Below are 19,488 nucleotides of genomic sequence, written 5' to 3'. Positions count from 1 at the left end.
GTATTTTTTACAGTAACACACACACACACACACGTATGTATATATGACTTCTGTATCTTTTAAAAACTCTTTTTTATAGTAAAACACACACATACCTACATTCAGCTATTTACATATTAACAGTTTATACTTTTTTTTCCTTTGTGTGCTGCTGAGGATGGAACCCACTAGGGTTCTATACCTAGCCTCTGACTTTTGTTGTTGTTGTTGTTATTGTTGTTGTTGAGGGGGCAAAATTCAGAAAAACCTAGTTTAAGGGTTCTAACTGGAATCTTTAGCAATAGGGCTGGAGTTGTGGCTCAGTGGGAGAGCACTTGCCTGGCATGTGTGAGGCCTTGGGTTCAATCCTCAGCACCACATATAAATACATTAATTAATTAAACAAAAGATCCATTTACAACTAAAAATATTTTTTTAAATCTTTAGCAACTAACACATTCCATAAAATAATATTCAATCAATAGAACTTCAGTGGTTCTACTTGTTACACACCTATCAAAATGTAACAGATACAAAACACTAGTAGAAAAAATAACTCTATAAAAATTTTTTTTCAACAAATGTAAGGCTCTGTGGCCAATCTGAAATCATTTGTTAGCACAATCTATTCTTCTAATTAAAAGATAAATCATATCATCATATTTTTCTACTATATGAAATAATATAAACATTAGAAGAAGAAAACCGAATATAAAAGTTACTGGGTGCTATGAAGAACAAGAAAATTAAGATTATTCCTACTTTCAAGGCATTTAAAACTTCATAGAATCAGGCACAGTGCACACACCTGTAATCCCAGCGGCTTAGGAGGCTGAGGCAGGATGATCACAAGTTCAAAGCCAGCCTCAGCAATTCAGTGAGACCCTGTCTCTAAAATACAAAGTAGGGCTGGGGATGTGGTCCATTGTCTCCTGAGTTCAATCCCTGGTACCAGAAAAAAAAACCTCATAGAGTAAAATGGATGATTTTTTACATTAAAGAGAGAGGAAGCCAGGGTGGTGATACACACCTGCAGTCCCAACTACTCTGGAGGCTGAGGCAAGATGATTGCCTTAACTCATGAGTTCAAGACCAGCAGGGGCAAATAGGGAGAGACTCCATCTCAAATACAACAACAAAAGTTGCACATAATATTATACCATGTAGGAGCTGGGGTTGTGGCTCAGTGGTAGAGTGCTTGCCTGGCATGTGTGAGGCACTGGGTTCCATCCTGAGCACTATATAAAAATAAATAAGTAAAATAAAGGTATTATGTCCATCTACAACTGTGTGTGTGTATACACACACACACACACACACACATACATACATACATATATGTATATATAGAGAGAGAGACTTAAAATATATAGTATACCATGTACAACCTGACACTGTATATATAACTAGTATAGCAAAACAGTAAATGGAAATGGTCTGAAGAGCAATACAGACCATAAATCAAAAATTATACACTAAACACCTAAAAGAATTTAGGATCACATAGGGAAAATTGGCAATATTTTATAAGACTACCTATGCATAGAGGTTGGAGGAAAGCACCATCAAGGAGAACTAGATTAGACAGATAAGATTTTTTTAGGAAGCCCACCTCCTAGGCCAAGTTCTATGGAGATAGAAGATAAATTTCCATTGTAGGGAAAATGAATATAGCAAAGGCAGTAGGCCATCAAAGAATATGGGGCATGAGGCATCAGCTGGCCCATGTAGGATTAGAAAAGAACATTGTGATGTTTCCAAATAAACAGCCAATCTGTGACTCATGGCATCCAAACCATCTGGCCTGTACCTCCCCAGGTAAGATGTACTGAGTAAGCAAGACGAGGAAATACAGATGAAAAGCAACAACTGGAGCCATTTCCTCAGGTGATTCTTCTGCACAGTGGGATTTGAAAACAACTGTTCCTTGGGCTGGGAATAATGCTCAGTTGGTAGAGCATTTGCCTCACATGTACAAGGCCCTAGGTTCAATCCCCAGCACCAAAAAAAAAAAAAAAATTAAAAACATATGTTCCAGAGCAAGGAGATAACACAATAAGAAAGTAATAAAAGCAGCTGGGCATGGTGGCAGTACACACCTGTAATCCCAGCAGCTGGTCAAGCTGAGGCAGGAGGATCACGAGTTCAAAGCCAGCATCAGCAACTTGCCAAGGCCCTAAGCAACTCAGCAAGACCCTGTCTCTAAATAAAATATTTTAAAAAGGGCTGGGTATGTGGTCAGTGCTTAAGGCCCCTGGGTTCAATCCTAGTACCAAAAGAAAAAAAAAGTAATAAAGGCAAAAACAGTACACTAAAATCACACACTTACACTGCAAGGAAAGACACTGTCTTAAAAGATATTGTTTTAATACTTCCTACTGTTATCCTTCACCTAAAGCATTTTAAAGTATTACATATTTTAATGAATTTCATAGCTGAAAACCATAAACAATTTGTCTCCTCTTAGATATAATGAAACTATGAGAACTGTATGAGGGCTTTCAAAGCCCTTATTTAGAGGTTCAGATGGATGAATAAGAGGGAAAACATTTGGAAAAATTCCCAATCAGCTCAAGCACCCTGTTAAGGCCCAAATGGGCTTTACTAAGAAAGGCCTGGTTTTAAGAGCAAAGCAAAGCAAAACAGAAAAACCTCTCTGAAGTTCTGATTAAGCAGGCAGTTCTGAAGTCACATGCCAGTGTCCTCTGAGTCCAAAATCTAAATACATAAGTTCATTATTCAGAAATGAAATCTGTTTAAAAGTGCCAGAAAGTATGAGAAGTTCTGAATGATTCTATGAGCTACTTCCAAACTTCTTTTCCAAAACAATCTGTCACAAGGACAGATTATTCCTACCATACTACCTATAGGGGCTTAAATATAGGGGCTTAAATGCAAGAACAGTCACTTACATTTAAGCCCCTATATCTACTGTACAAATTATAAAGTTCTGATTTCTCCAAACACCATTTGTTTCCTTGGAAGAGTTTTTCTTGGCAATCAAAACAACTCCATCTAAGAAGTCAATCAAGTGATTCTTGAGGACTATTCACTCAGCATGTTAGATGTTTAGAGGAATGAAATAGAAAAAATTAAAATCTTATAGTCTAACTGGGGAAGGAAAACCAACACCCATGAAAAGCAACAACCTGCAGAGTGCAAGTTCCTTGCCCATCTTAATCATACTCTAACCCCAGGCATAGCTAAAATGTGTTCAATAAACACTGTTAAACAAATTGAGTCATTTTTGTCACTGCAGCATCTAGCACAAAGTATGCTGAATAAACACATGATACCATACTATGTTTTGTATGACTTAGGTTAAGAAGTCAGAAATCATTGAGGATCGATATAATCAAAAAATGTATCATGGGGGGCTGAGGTTGTGGCTCAGCGGTAGAGCGCTCACCTAGCACGTGCAAGGTCCTGGATTCAATCCTCAGCACCACATAAAAATAAATAAGTAAAATAAAGGTATTGTGTCCAACTATAACTAAACAATAAACATTTAAAAAATGTATCATGGGGAAGACAATCTCTTTAGTTGTGAAATCTTAGAACTGAAAAGAAAAAAAATTTTTTTTTTTTTTTTTTTGGTCCCAGGGATTGAACTCAGGGGTACGTAACTACTGAGCTACGCTCCATAGTCCCTTTAATTTTCTATTTGAGTCAGGGTCTTGTTAAGCTGCTTAAGGCCGCCTCAATAAGGTATCAAGGCTTGTGATCCTCCTTCCTCAGCCTTCTGAGTTGCTGGGATTGTAACAGCGCACCAGTACAAAATGCTCTGAAAGAAATCTTAAAGCATTACTAAAATCATCTAATCTTGTAACTCCCAAAGAAGTTTCCAACGTTACTAAAATCAGCTTTATGGCTCTAAAGATAAAAAGATAATTAAACTTGGTGGTGATTTCTTTAAAATAGAGGAAATCCACATGAACTGATGTTATCATAATATAGTGACAATAACCGCCTGCTCACACACTGAATGCTTCATCATTCACTCACCCCTCCCAGCACTCAAAAAACCAGGCAAGGAGGCTGTGGTTTTGGTGCCAGCTATCTCCAAACAGTCTCTGATAAAATCTGGAATGCAAACTGGAGAATATTCTTTACTGAGCATTTAAGTCTTCATAGCCCTCTGAATATACTCTACAATTATAATCTAAGCTGGCTCGTGAAAACTAACAACCAGTAATCTAAAGTAAGTGTGTTCCCTTTAACTTGACAAGAGTTCCACAGAGCAATTTAAGCATTCTATCAGATGATATTTACTGACCACCTTATACTGTACCATTACACCTGCCAAAAACTGAGGTGGGGACACAGTGGACAAGTTATCAAGTGAAAGAGAAAATACTATAAATAAATTACTAATCAATATGAAGGTTATTACAATATGAAATATATACCTTAGGAATCCAAGCAAGGAAATAACAACTTTGCATAAAAAGCCAGGCAAGGTTTTCAAGAAAAGGTATTGTTTATTTCATGCATTCATTCAGCAAAAGGGCCACCAGACGCTGCATAGTACAACATAAACATTTCTTTAGATTCTAAAAGAGTATTTACTACATAAAGAGAGGTAGGGTATGTGGAAGGCATTCTCAGTGAAGAATAAAAAAAATTCACAGAGTCATGAAATAGGACAATGATATGACTGATTTAGATTTAGGTGAGACCTTCAACTTGAGATGGAGTGCAGAGAAGATACGCTGAAAAAATAGAGTGGATCAGTCTGTAAAAGTTTTAAATGCCAAATAAAAGCATTAGATTTTATCTTTCATGGACAGGAAACAGAAGAAGGTTTGTGTAGAGGAAATAATATAATCAACTTGGGTTTTTGAGGAAAATATCTGGGAGGGGCGGGGGGGTATTGAACCCAAGGGCACTTTAACACTAAGCCACAGTCCTCTTTATTTAAGACAGGATCTCACCAAGTTGATGAGGCTGACCTCAAACTTGTGATCCTCCTTTCTCAATTCCCCAACCCAGGTCACTGGAATTATAGATATACATCATGCCCAGAAGAAAAGATCTCTTTTGTGGAGCACAGATTGGTGTGGCAGGACATGTTCATGGCAAAACTGACTAAAACCCAGGTATTCTGAATCTTAATACAACAACTCAAAATCAGTAGGGGTTAAAAAGCAATGAACAGGGCTGGCGTTGTGGCTCAGTGGTAGCACACTCGCCTAACAGGCCCTGGGTTCCATCCTCAGCACTACATACAAACAAATGAAGGTATTGTGTCCAACTACAACTAAAAAATAAATATTAAAAAAAAAAAAAAAAAGCAATGAGCAAACTGGGTACAGTGACAAACACCTGTAATCCCAGCAGTTTGGGAGGCTGAGACAGAAGGATCGCAAGTTCGAAGGCAGCCTCAGCAAAAGCAAGGCGCTAAACAACTCAGTGAGACCATATCTCTAAATAAAATACAAAAATAGACCTGAGGATGTGACTTAGTGGCTGAGTGCCCCTGAGTTCAATCCCCAGTACCCACAAGAAAAAAAAAGCAATGAACAAAAACAGTCAACTAAAGAAAAAACAGATAATTGGTATATAGAGAAAGGACAAAGCACTGAGTGGCAGAAAATATCCATATGTCATCTTTTTGATTAGAGACTTGCTCCAGAATACAAAAAGAATTCTTAACCCGGGGTAACTTAAAAAAAAGGCAAAGGATTTGAATAAACATTTTTCCAAGAAGATATACAAATTGGCCAAGAAGCTCAGGAAAAGATGTTAGTCAAGGAAATGCTAATCACACCCAGTATGATGGCTATAATTGAGGCAGGGATTGTTGCTCAGTGGTAGAGCATTTGCCTCCTATGCCTGAGGCACTAGGTTCGATCCTCAGCACCACATAAAAATAAAAAATAAAGATATTGTGTCCATCTACAACTTAAAAAATATATATTTTTTTAAAAATGATGGCTATAATCAAAAAAGAGCATGGCTTAGCAAGGCTGTAGAGAAACAATCCCTCAGAGAGTACTAGTGGTAATGCCAAATGGTGCAGCAACTTTGGAAAACAGTTTAGTAGTTCCTCAAAATGTTAAACAAAGAGTTATCTTATGACCTAGCAATCCTGCTCTTTTGTTTACCCAAAAACAAACTTGAAACTATGTCCACAAAACTGGTACATGAACATTCATACTAGCATTATTCATAAAAAACAAAAAGTGGAAACAACCCAATTGTTCATCAACTGATAAATGGATAAACAAAATGGGTATGATGGAATATTACTTGACAATAAAAAAGGAACAAAAAAACTGCTAAAACTAAAACATGAAGAAATTTTAAAACCAGATGCTAAGTGAGAGACTTTAGTCACAAAGGGTCACATATTACATTATTCTGCTTATATAAAATGTCCAGAATAGCCAATTCTATACAGACAGAAAGTAGATCAGGAGTAGCCTTGGGATAAGGTTGTCAGGGATAGAGGTAGGAGAATGAGGCATGATAAACAATGGATAAAGAATCTTTTAAGAAGATAAAATGCTCCAAAATTGAACCATGGTAATAGCTGCACAACCCTATGAATATACTAAACATTGTAAGTTGGAGAACTGTATGGCATATAAATTATATCTCATTAAAAATGTTAAAATATAAAAGCTATCAAAAAGAGATTGGGTATTTTAGGCCAGGGAAAAGAAAATGGGAGGGTGGAGAGAGGTCAACAGAGTGAGTAGCAGGAACTGCCTCAGAAATGCAGCTTAGAAACACCACACTGTCTGAGAGAACAAGAATATTAAACACACACCCATTACTTCCTGTTCTAGGTGCTAATGCATGCTAGGGAGGAAAAATCTCAGTAGCTCAGGTAAGCACTGAGCAATAAAGAACTATGAATGGGCTTTCAAAACCTCCTCAGATACCTTAGGAAGTTATTTAGGGCGTAAGAATCCAAATTTGAGTAGGAAGCCCCTGCTAAAAACCCATCTTTCCTGCCATCCAATTGCTAGTTACCTTCAGGGACCCCTTTAAGAAGTCACAGGATAAGCTTGGAACTCCTCCCTGAAACAATTAGCTTTACTAAAAACAGCAACTTTTAGAATGGAAAAAAAAAAAAAAAATCCACAAATTGAGCACTAATCTGAAAATCCAAAAAATTTTCAGTGCAATATGACCTCACAAATGGAATATTCCAAACATGGCCTATGTAACAAGTCAGTCAAAAAGCAAGCACACTAAAAATAGTGCATAAAATTATCTTTTATATGTATAATGAATATATGAAACATAAATGAATTTCATGTTCAGACTTGGGTTCCATCCTCCAAGATATCTCATTATGCATATGCAAATATTCAAAAATCTGAAATCCAAAACACTTCTAGTCCCAAGCATTTCAGATAAAGGATACTCAATTCATAACCAATTATGAAATGCAAAACTCCCCAAATTTTTAAACTAAAACTTAGACTTCACAAAGAAGTTACAGTGTCATTCTCTTATGTCTCCGGGCACTTGACTGGTTAACTTTGAGAAACTAGACCTCTATCATAAACCAACAGGAACGACTGGATTCTTTCTCAGCCTTAGTTTATTTATATCATTCCTGTTTGTGGAAATCTAGCTTCAGGGCTTCTATTTGCCCTTGGAATCCAAAGTGATTGCCTGAACCAAGCCTGCAAACCCGCTGTTAAACGCCCATCCAGCTCCACTCTCAAACACACATGCTCTTACACACACAAGGTTTCTCTCCCTGCCCATCTAGCTCTTGACCTTGATTACCAGGTGTGGGGTTTTCCCTCCTTGCATACTTTGCATACTTATTTGGAGCCACTGTACACATGCAAAATGTCCTGCCCATTCCTCTACAAAGCATGTCACTGACTATTCCCAACAGCTTCAGTCTTTGTGAATGCTGAGCAACCTCTTCCCTCTGGCTATTACCCTTCATTCTTTCCCTCTCACAAACTGCATTCCATATTCTTGTAGGGGCCAAAATGTCATAGAAGACTACGCTCTAGGTACCTGTTTAAGCCCTTGTAGTATCATCATTTTCCTGAATTCTTGAGAAAAATATGTCCCCTAAATATGAGGTAATACGTACTGCCTTAGCATCTACTATGTGTTCTACTTTGTGATGATAGTAATTAGCCTCTTACACACAACATTTAATCTTTAGAACAACTCCTAAAATGCAACTGTGCTACCCCACCACTTTTTTTTTTTTTTACCACCAAGGAAACTGAGACATATAGAGGTAAAAGTTAAATAACTTTTCTAAGATCACTCCAACAAGTAAATAGTACAAGTGGATTTAAAACTTTAGCTGGTCTGACCCCAGAATGTATATTCTTAGCCCTTTCCTTTCCTATCATAATAGACCAGAATCCAGAACAGTTCCATAATCCCTGTAGTCATTTTCAGCACCCTCATTTCACTGAATTATTTGCTTTGATTCCCAGCTTTCTTTTTTTTTTTTGATTCCCAGCTTTCTAACTCAACCATCTTGCTGGAGATGCAGTGGCTCACGCCTGTAACTCCAACAACTTCAGAAGCTGAAGCAAGAGGATCACAAATTCCAGGCCTGCCTCAGGGACTTAGCGATACCCTGTCTCAAAATGTAAAACCCAGCTTTAGGATAACAAAACACAGTACACACCCATCCACTTCTGAATCATGAGACAGCTCCAAACAGAATTACCCAAAATAGCCAGAGAAAAGAAGAAATAAGTTTCATGTCTCAGTTTATCCTCTTCGAAATTTACATTTTAGACTTCAAAAATGATTCTAATCCAATACAAGTTAGTACACAGGAGCACATTTTCAGATACTTACAAATTGGGAGGATTTAATACGAAAATCAGTAACTAATTCAATCAAAGGTTTGAAAAAATTAGATTTCTCAGATTCTTCAAATTCTGAGGCAAATAAATAATGCTGCCGGGCACAGTAGTACACACCAGTTATCCCAGTGGCTCTGAAAGCTGAGGCAGGAGGATGAAGAGTTCAAAGCCAGCCTCAGAAACTTAGCAAGGCGTTAAGCAATTCAGTGAGACCCTGTCTCTAAATACAAAATAGGGCTAGGGATATGGCTCAGCAGTCAAGTGTCCCTGAGTTCAATCCCTGGTACAAAAAAAAAAAAAAAGAAAAAGAAAAATTGCTGATGAACTTAGATCATCCCACTGTGAATTATAAATACTTCCATTATTAGACCAGTAGAGTAAAGGAAAAGGACTAGGGGAGAGAAGGAAAAGAGGAAGCATTGGGGACTGAAATGGAGCAAATTATATTCCACACATCTATGATTATGTCAAAATGCACCCCACTATTATGTATAACTATAATACACTAATGAAAGCATTAAAAATAAATAAAATAAAAATACTTCCATCATTTTGCTTCCATGGCTCATGTCCCAGTTATATCTTTCTATCATATGCACTATAATTTTTAAAAAATCATAATTGTCTTTATTTTAAAATATTCTGTGATTCAGATTATTTTATGAAGCCAAAGTGCCTTTCCTCCTATTCATCCTTATTCATCTCATTATTCCAAATAAGTGGTCTAGCTATGTTACAAACACATGCCTGCATATGGTAAACTGTGGATGAACAGAATCCAGATTCAAAGCCTGATAATCAGTTATGGGAAAGTCAAGTGAGGGACAAATTACACTTAGAGGACAACAATTTCATGCCTGGGTTAAGTAAAGCTCAGAGGAAATTTAGCACAGTGGGACATAAGCAATTTGATACACAGGCCTGAGTAAAAATCACTTTGGGGTTTGTAGGAATTTCAAGATTACCAGGAGATATTAACAACTACCTTAGCCTCTACGGTCCAGCTTAGAGTATTTGCTCCATGTTCCACACTCCATATATATTTATGCATTTACATAAACAAGAAGTATACAATGATTATATTCCTAAAGACTAAAATATCATCAAACTAAAAATCTGTTAAAAATTTTAAGAGGGATAGGATGAATCCTTCATTAAGATCATTAGGCTAGTCTAGCTGAGCATCAGAACAGGGGAGATCAGCTGTCTCTAGCCCAGCAAGATTGAGACTCAGCCATCATCTCAGCTATCAGGAGGAGCCACCACCTAATTTGGGGGGGGATTAAACCCAGGAGCACCTTACCTCTGAGCTAGCTACATACCCGGCCCTTTTCATTTTTTATTTGAGCCAGGGTCTGGCTAAACTCTTTAGGACCTCACAAATTGCTGAGGCTGACCTCCAATTTACAATCCTCCTGCTCCAGCCTTCTGAGTTGCTGGGATTACATTGATGCCCAACTTGAGTTCTAATTTTAAAAGTTTACCATGGCTGCTCTGTGGAGCATTGTTAAGGTCTGTAAACAAGTCAGGATGGCACCTAGTATTTTGCCAGAGAAATGTTAGAATCGGTAAACAAGTCTGGATGGCGCCTGGCAAAATGCCAGAGGGAGTGGTTTGTGAAGTAACAAAAGCGAGCCATTATGTGTGGAGATTCCTTATTGGTTGACTGCTGTATCTATTTTATGCTAATTAGATAAGCTGTGTAAAATGTATAAATACCACTCCTGTCCTACAATAAACGGCTTCCACTCCTGCTCTATCAATGTACACAAGTTGTTCCTCACCCACCCCCCACCCCCCCACCCCACCCCCCCACCCCCCCCACCCACCCTCACCCCCCCCACCCCCACCCCTCCCCACCCACCCTCACCCCACCCCACCCCCACCCCCACCCACCCACCCTCACCCACCCCCACCCCCACCCCCACCCCCACCCCCGCCAGTTTGCTGCAGCCGGAGTGCGGCAGAGCGTAAGGACAAAGATGGAAGCAGAAACCCTGTTAGGAGGCAAAAGATGATAGTGATTTAGGAGGTGACAGAGGATGCAGTAAGAAATGAGTGAATTCTAGATTTTTTTTTGTTGTTATTTTTTACTTTTCTCTCTTTTTTTTTTTTTTTTTTTTTTTTTGGTGGTGGTGCTGGTTATGAAACCCAGGGCCTTTTGCATGCAAGGCAAGCACTTTACCAACCCAGCCCCCTGAATTCTACATAAGTCCAAAATAGAGAATATCCACTGAACCGATATGATGCCATCAAGAACATTTATAGCAGACTTCAAAAAGGGCCACAGATTCTTTCCATCCTTATACTCATGCCATTTGTAGTACAGTTTTAGAGCTGCTCCTATGACGAGTGGGGAGTCTTTTTCTACCCTTGGAATTTCCAGAGGCCTTATAACTTGCTTGGGCCAGTGAGATAACAGCAAACATAATGCAAATAAAAATGTGAAAAGTGCTTAACACATGTGCACTTTACCTCTCCTGCTGCTCTAAAGAAGTGCACAATCACCATGTGGAGAAGCCCACCCTAACCTGCTAGATAAACAAGACTCACAGAGCTCAGGGACTCCTGCAGCCCCAGCCAACCAACAGTCAGCCTCAGATACATGAGTGACGCCATCAACTGCCAGCTGACTACAAGTACATAAGTGAGACTGCAGGAGATAAGATCCATCACACAGCTAATCCCAGGCCCAATTTCAAAACCACAGAATGGTGAGCTAAATAAATGGTTGTTGTTTTAAGCCACCAAATTTTGCAGGGGGTTGTTAAGCAGCAAAATCTGATTCAGTAACTAAATATCCTAAAAATCAAATGCAAACCATTAAGCTCTCTTGATTTCTCTAATGGCATTACACAAAAAACAAAATTTCAATCTTAAAAGTAAATTTACACAGAATGGGCATGGTGTTGATGAGCTGATGAGTAGAAAAGGAAAGAACATAATTTACAAATTACTGTGTAGCTCGTTAAAGTATAGTATGACAACCAGGAAGCCGAGTACTTTGTGCATTGAAATCACTAAACTAAGAATTTCAGAAAACTTTGAGAATAAAAAATTTTATACCAACAGATTGACTTTTTAAAGTCCTACACACTATTTCTTAAAACTACCAAGTACTTGACTCTCCTGCCAAAGATCGAAAATAATACTTTTCCAACATTACCTTTATAGATGAACAACTTAGTTCTCGTTACAGAAAAGAAACCAATTATGTCAAAGAGGTCTCAAGTTGTACTTCTCTTTCTTAGCTGATACAGTTGGATAGGCAAAAGGATGATGGGGGGGTAGATGGAGGATGGAAGGACAGATAAACATATATATCTCAAATAATAGAGCATAAGCATTTACAATGTATTGAAAGACTCCTCTACAGGAGGAATCTTTCCTCACATTGTAACTTACTATATAAAGGCTTAATCTAATGATCACCAGTGTTCATATATTTTTGCTACCACTAATTTGCTCACTTTCTATTAGTTGGAAAGCAGCCAGATCTAAAACACATGACTACCCTTCTGCTTTTTTAGCCTTTTTAATGTCAAAGTAGAAAGTAAAATCTCCCATTCCTATACCTCAAAATTGATCACTATTAACTGGGCACGATGGGGCACACCTTTAATACCAGCGGCTCAGGAGGCTGAGGCAGGAGGATCACAAGTTCAAAGCTAGCCTCAGCAACAGTGAGATGATAAGCAACTCAGTGAGACCCTGTCTCTAAATAAAATACAAAATACAATGTGGCTCAGTGGTCGAGTGTCTCTGAGTTCAATCCCTGATACAAAAAAAAGGATGATTACAGTTTCCTTGAATCTCCTTCTATTTTTAAATCTAATCATCAGATGCTACAATTTTTAGAACTAAATTATTATATATTTATAATTCTGGGGCTGGGAATGTGGCTCAGCAGCAATGTACTTTTGCTACTAGGTATCAGGCCCTGGGTTCCATTTCCAGCACTTCAAAAAAATAAATAATAATAAATTATTTTTCTTTCCTCCCCTTGCTGCCCCTGTGGTCAAGGAGAATGGTCCCACATGAGTAATCTGCCATCAGAGCTTTCCAAACTCTGATGTTCAGTTTAAGCATTAAAATGGCTTGATTTCTCAAATAGCTCATCTATGATCACCAAAGAGAAGCAGTAAGACCCCACTCTCCCTAAAAAGAAAAAACAAAGAAGAAACAAAAAAGGAAATTTAACTATTAAATAGCTTGGGGTGAGGGGAAATTACCTTTTTTGGATCTGAAACCAAAATTGTTTGGATGGCTAAATGAAAATACTCACCAGAGTTTATGGACCCAGTTTATATTTGACATGTGGAAATGAATGTCTTGGAAGAAAGAAAATTCCTGGAGACAGATCCTGATTACCCCTGTTTCTGAATATATACTCCCCAAAGAAAGGCCTCTCAGGGTCATGCACTAGTGTATTTCACGCACCTACCACTTTCAAGTACAAAGCACAAAGACAAACTGAGTCTTATCAAATTATGCATTTCTCAAGAAATGAAGACCCTGAAAATGAGGTTTCTAGTAATAAAGAAAATCTCCCCAAATACTTTAAAATCATTCCAAAATATGAAACACCAAGTATGCTTCTCATGTTAAGAATTTAGAGGACCACAATATATCCTTCCTGCCACCTCTTAATTATACACCATAGTGAAGGGATAGAAGCACAAATTGCCTAAAATTCACTTCTTCCTGGGGCTGGGGATGGTGCTCAAGCGGTAACGCGTTCGCCTGGCATACGTGGGGCACTGGGTTCAATCCTCAGCACCACATAAAAATAAATATGTTGTGTCCACCGAAAACTAAAAAATAAATATTACAAAAATTCTCAAAAAATAATTCAATTCTTCCTGTGTATTTAAAAAAAAAAAAAAAGTAACAATTGTGGTGGTTGAGAGGCTGGAGATAGAAGAAGGAAAGAATTCCTAACCTAACAAACACAAACTTTTCCATTTCACATTTTTTTCTTTTTTTTTTTTTTAACTATTTTTGCTTTTCTAAAAAAACTTCTCCTTTTTAGTTACATTTGTTTAAAGAATTAAAAGAAGCTTTTTAAAGTTCCTGAACACTTATTAAACAAAAAATATAGACAGGCTGTCCATCTAAGAGGAAAGAGAAACTACACCGAAGACCAGAATAGCAAATTTATAGAGCTTATCTTTCATTAATCATGATGAGCCAGAACTGGTGTCTGAACTGACATATATCCATATAAGGCAAGAGTGGCCAGGGTGAGAGAAAGTACTAGAATACCATCCTCTGTCCCGTAGCTCACTCCTCCACTCACATATGCTCCATGTACTCACCCAGAGGAGACTGTATAAAGACAACACTCTTTAGGTCCTGGATTCTAGATTAGCGTTCCCTATGGTGATTTCAACAAAGGAGCTGCTAAGTGCCACGTTAGTGCCAGCAACAATTCTTAAGGAATGGCAAATACCTATCCAGTCTAAGCGCAAGATATGACAGGATACTGAGTTGGCTTTATTATCAAAGCTGCACTGAAATTCATTTAATGCCTGTATACTGTTTTCTGCTTTTCAAAACTAATCAAATAAATACTACCCAATAAAGACCCCATTAAATCTTGATATATGAAACACTGTCACATTCATTTATTCAATCAACATTTTATTCCATATCTCGTACACACTAGACACTGCCAGCATCAGACACAGCTGAAGAGACTGATAATAAAACTAGAAAAGGAAACTTCCTCTCAAAGCCTTTCAAGTGTTAGGCAACCTGTGACAATCTCAGCCCTTTCAAAGACTATTCTGTCCAAAGCACCGTGACCTTCCTGTTAGTGGAGGTGGTCACAATCACAAACCTTTGTCTTTAAAGCTATACTCAGTTGATTACACAAATGTTTTATACAAAACACTATTTATAAATTTTAAAAAAAAAAAACTCTAGAAGAATATTTAAGGGCTGGGGATATAGCTCAGTTGGTAGAGTGCTTGCCTCCCATGCACAAGGCCCTGGGTTCAATCCCCAGCACCATTAAAAAAAAAAGAACATTTAAGATATAAACTAGAAAATAAAAAAGAATGAAAATGCTGTACTAAAAATTAGTATAGCTTTATATACAATATAAAAAGGATGGTTTCATTCAACAAGTACTCATTGAGCAGTGAGGATGTAAGGAGATACTATCCTAGACATTGGGAATGGTCATGGACCCTGACCTCATAGGTGGAATAATGACAACTGTCAATGAGCAAGTACATACTACATGTCAGGTACTGCTCTGGGAATTTCACACACATTACCTCTCAAATGAATCCTGAAAGGAAGATATTATCACCACTTCACAGATGAGCAAACTGAGGCACTGAGAAGGTCATTTGTATAACTAAGATCACCCAGCTTACAAGGAAAACTGGATGCAATTCCAAGATGTCTTCTAACTCATAAACCTCTTAACCAGGCTGGAGTTGTACCTCAGTGATAGAGTGATTGCCTAGCATCTCCGACACTAGGTTCGATGCTCAGCACTACATAAAAATAAAAGAATAGCCACGTATGGTGGTACACACCTGTAATCCCAGCAGTTCAGGAGGCTGAGACAGGAAGATCCTGAGTTCAAAGCCAGCCTTAGCAAAAGTGAGGTGCTGAGCAACTCAGTGAGACCCTGTCTCTAAATAAAATACAAAATAGAGCTGGGGATGTGGCTCAGTGGTTGAGTGCCCCTGAGTTCAATCCCCAGTACCAAAAACAAACAAATAAATAAATGAATAAATAAAGGTATTATGTCCATTTACAACTAAGAAAATATATTTTTTAAAAAAATTAAAAATAAATAAACCTCTTCCCATAACTTTAAGCATCTTTGTGTCTTAATCATCAACCTCTCTAGCATCCCATGATGCTTCTTCTATTTCTAACCTGGCTATAGTTCTGTATAGCCTAAATAAGCCTGCAAAACAACTAAGAGAGGGGAAAATACGAAGAGGAAAAAAAGATAAGTCAAAATGTATTTTTCCAGTACAATCTGTCTTGTCCCTCTCCCTCTTTGTCTGTCTCTATCTCTCCCTCCCCGCACCCCCATGCCCTTCCTGGTTCCATATCCTGAGCTGCTTTTCTCCAGGGAATAGGCTATCTATGGACTGACACCTATAAAATCATTACAAATGCTGCTGCCAACTGTACTAGCCAATGACTACATCTCCAACCTTTCCTCGTGTGTGTGGAGGTAATGCATTTACTCAGTTCAACTTTGATGGCTGCATCACTTCTGCACTATGTATTCTAGAAGACTTATCTTTAGTACCTGTATTCTTATTCTGTACATTTACTTTCAGTTGTTTTGTTTTCACAATTTTCTGTTAGTTTTCTAGTTTGTGGAGAAAATTATTGGAAAATTGTTCTTCACTTATTGTCATTTCTGAGAGTATAAGATCAATTTTATAATTTTGAGGAAAAAAGTTAATGAACAGAGAAGGAAAAAAAAACTACAGACACTGCTCCTCAAGCGTCAATAAAGCTGGATTCAAACAGTACTTACCTAAAATGACTAAAGCTTTCACTTTCTAGCCTCTGAGCCTTTATTCTTTTTTTTTTTTTTTTTTTAATGGAGACTGAACCAAGGCACTTAACCTCTGAGCCACATCCTCAGTCCTTGGAGAAAAATAATTTAAGTGTAGAAAGACTAAATACAGGTTTCACTGCTAATCAAAATTACATGTGCACAATCCATAATTTCAGTGCATAAAAATAACTAAGTAAAAATTCACAGATGATGAAAAAAATTAACACATGAAACTCATATTCTAAACCACCTGCTTCAAAGATACTGTTTTGCAAAACTCCTTCTAACTTCTTCAGATTTTTTTTTAAGATTTTTTTTTCAATGTTCCCACTTGATAAAAGTGCAATGTTAACAGCTACTTCCTAAGTATATGCTTCACAATTATCACATACATCCAACTCCCAATCTCTAACCCCTCCAACTCACCACATACACCAGTTGGGAAGACAGGTGAACACAACGTTTTAACATCTGTCAAGACGCAATCAAGCTCACACTTGGCTAGACTAGTCCTTAGTAATATACTAATTTTGGCAGTTTCCAAATGTTACTTCACTCAAAAATTATTTTTAAATGCTTTTTAAAGTTTATCAAGCAAATGTAATAGTGATATTATTTTATTTTATATAATCAACAGATGAACTAAATTTTTTTAAAAAATAAATACCCACGTTCCTAAACAAAATATACAAAAAGAAATCATCTTTACAAGATCAACTTGAGAATGAAATAATAAGACTCAGATAATAGTATTTATAAATAGATAATAACAGCAATAATGAAAAAGACAACATTTATACAAATATAGATATATGTATATATCTCACTTACCATGAACTGGGACATGTTCTAACTATTAGCTACACTAACTCATTCACTCCTCATAACTACCAGGTTCTTTTTTTTCCTTTTTTTTTAATTTTAATGTGTCTTAGTTGCTGATAGACCTTTATTTTATTTATTTATACGAAGTGCTGAGAATCGAACCCAGTGCCTCACATGTGCTAGCCAAGTGTGCTATCATTGAGCCACAGCCACAGCCCCATAACCACCAGGTTCTTAACTACTCATGTTCTCTAAATCAATCAAGTAAAACTTCATGATTAGCCCACCAAGAAAAATGCAAATACGTGGTCAATTATCCTCACATTTATGGACAGAAAGGGTATAAAATCATTAACTATAATACTCTGATGTGAAGAAATAATTCTCTTTTTTAATTATTTTTTTCAGTTGTAGATGGACACTATATCTTTATTTATTTTTATGTGGTACTAAAAATCAAACCCAGTGCCTCCTATGTGCTAGGCAAGCACTCTACCACTGAGCTACAACCCCAGTCCAAGAAATTATTCTTTTAATAGAGAATACACAATTGTAAACAGCCTTCTCAAATATATATATGAGATATTCTTCTAACCAAGAAATGTAAGTGAAATATACTACATTATCACAAATGAATAAGAATATACCACTAAGTAAAATTGCAAAGAAACATTTTACCAAGATTCTTTCTAATTTCACCAAGATTATTCTAATATCAAGCATACATCTGTACTCACCAGAATGCACATTGTCCAATTAACTATGACTAAAATAATTTTGAAATTCATTGACCATTTAAGTATAAAAGTGGTCATGGAAGAACTATCAAAACTCCAGACTCTATGGTCTTTTTATTTACTTTGTTAAGACTACCACAGGTCAGAGACTGAAATAATCAAAGCTGATGCTTTTTTCTATATGTAGACCATCACAAATCCAGTTCCACTTCTAGCATTGGTACTAAAACACACTCCATTCCATTTTTACCACTCACAAAAATGGAGTAGAGATAACTCTCAATAATTTACATTACAACATTTCAAGAAAATTTTAAATTGGTGAGTGACAAAGAGGTGGGCACTCCACCGATGAGCCACATCCCCAGCCCTATTTTGTATTTTATTTAGAGACAGGGTCTCACTGAATTGCTTAGCACCTCACTTTTGCTAAGGCTGGCTTTGAACTTGCGATCCTCCTGTCTCAACCTCCTGAGCCACGGGGATTACAAGGAGGTGTGTTCAATTTTTAACTTCATTCCATTTGTCAAATTTGAAATACTTTCAATTATTTATTTCTCTAACCTTCACAATAAGCATAACATCATAAAGTTCATTGCTTTGCCTGTGTATGTTTTTACTACTGCTTATACTCATTTATTGAACTCCAATTGGTGCTGACAATTTTAATTCTAATATTCTAAACATAATTAAATCTCCTGTACCCACTATTCAAATAGTAATTCATAACACAGAAAATTAAAAACACCCAAAAACTTAAAATTATGCACTTTAATAACCCAGTGTCATCTATACAGCAGAGATAAACCTACAGATGAATTTCACTTACATTTTAAAAAGACAAGACATTTTTTCCATTTTCAAATTAAAATTGTCATTTTTCCCTAAAACAAACAATGACTGATTTGTTTTCAGAAAAGCCACAGGACCATAATATATGAAAAGCATAATGCCATCATGACAAAAGAACTTTGTAAAATCACAACTCCAACAATAAAACTATCTCAAAGTAACCTTCCACAATAATGCTATTAATCATCACATTGAACATGGAAAAAAAGCATAACAAAGAATATATAAACATGAGAGGAAATGTTATTTCTCATAACTGACAAGGGGTCTATGTGTAATATATATATTTTGTGGTTATATTATTTATGGATCTACAAATGCCCTTAAGAGGAAGGATAAACTCTCTACCTCAGCCTGGATTATATGGCCCCTGACAACTTTAATAACCCACCCAGTCTCTGACCTCCAGCTCTCATGACCTTGAGAAGAAACTCATCAACCTACATGCTCCATCTTTTAGATTTCAGCATAAATACCACTTCCTCCAAGAAGCCTTCCCTGAGGTTACCCAAGTTTCCCAGTAGAACTTAGCATTATTGGAATTGTCTTTTTGTTAATTCATGTCTTCTCTTCCTAGAATAACAGACACCCATCCAATTTTGCTTATCACTAAGCTCCTAAAACAGTGTCTAGTATACCAACAGCTCAAAAGAATTTTGTTGAGTGAATGGATCACAAAATATTATGCATATTATTTAAATAAGAATTTAAGTTCGGGGCTGGGGATGTGGCTCAAGCGGTA

The 19,488-nt window shown here is 37.0% G+C and overlaps 1 protein-coding gene across 4 annotated transcripts in view; it reads right to left on the bottom strand.

The window, feature by feature from the left end:
- Positions 1-19,488, bottom strand: part of Ppp2r5e (protein phosphatase 2 regulatory subunit B'epsilon) — a 156,813-nt gene that overhangs the window by 115,531 nt on the left and 21,794 nt on the right. The window lies entirely within an intron of this gene.

Source organism: Callospermophilus lateralis, chromosome 3 (assembly GCF_048772815.1).
Source record: "Callospermophilus lateralis isolate mCalLat2 chromosome 3, mCalLat2.hap1, whole genome shotgun sequence".
NCBI classification, from domain to species: Eukaryota; Metazoa; Chordata; class Mammalia; order Rodentia; family Sciuridae; genus Callospermophilus; species Callospermophilus lateralis.
The sequence above is the reverse complement of the archived record's forward strand: the minus strand, read 5'-3'. Positions and strand labels throughout refer to the sequence as shown.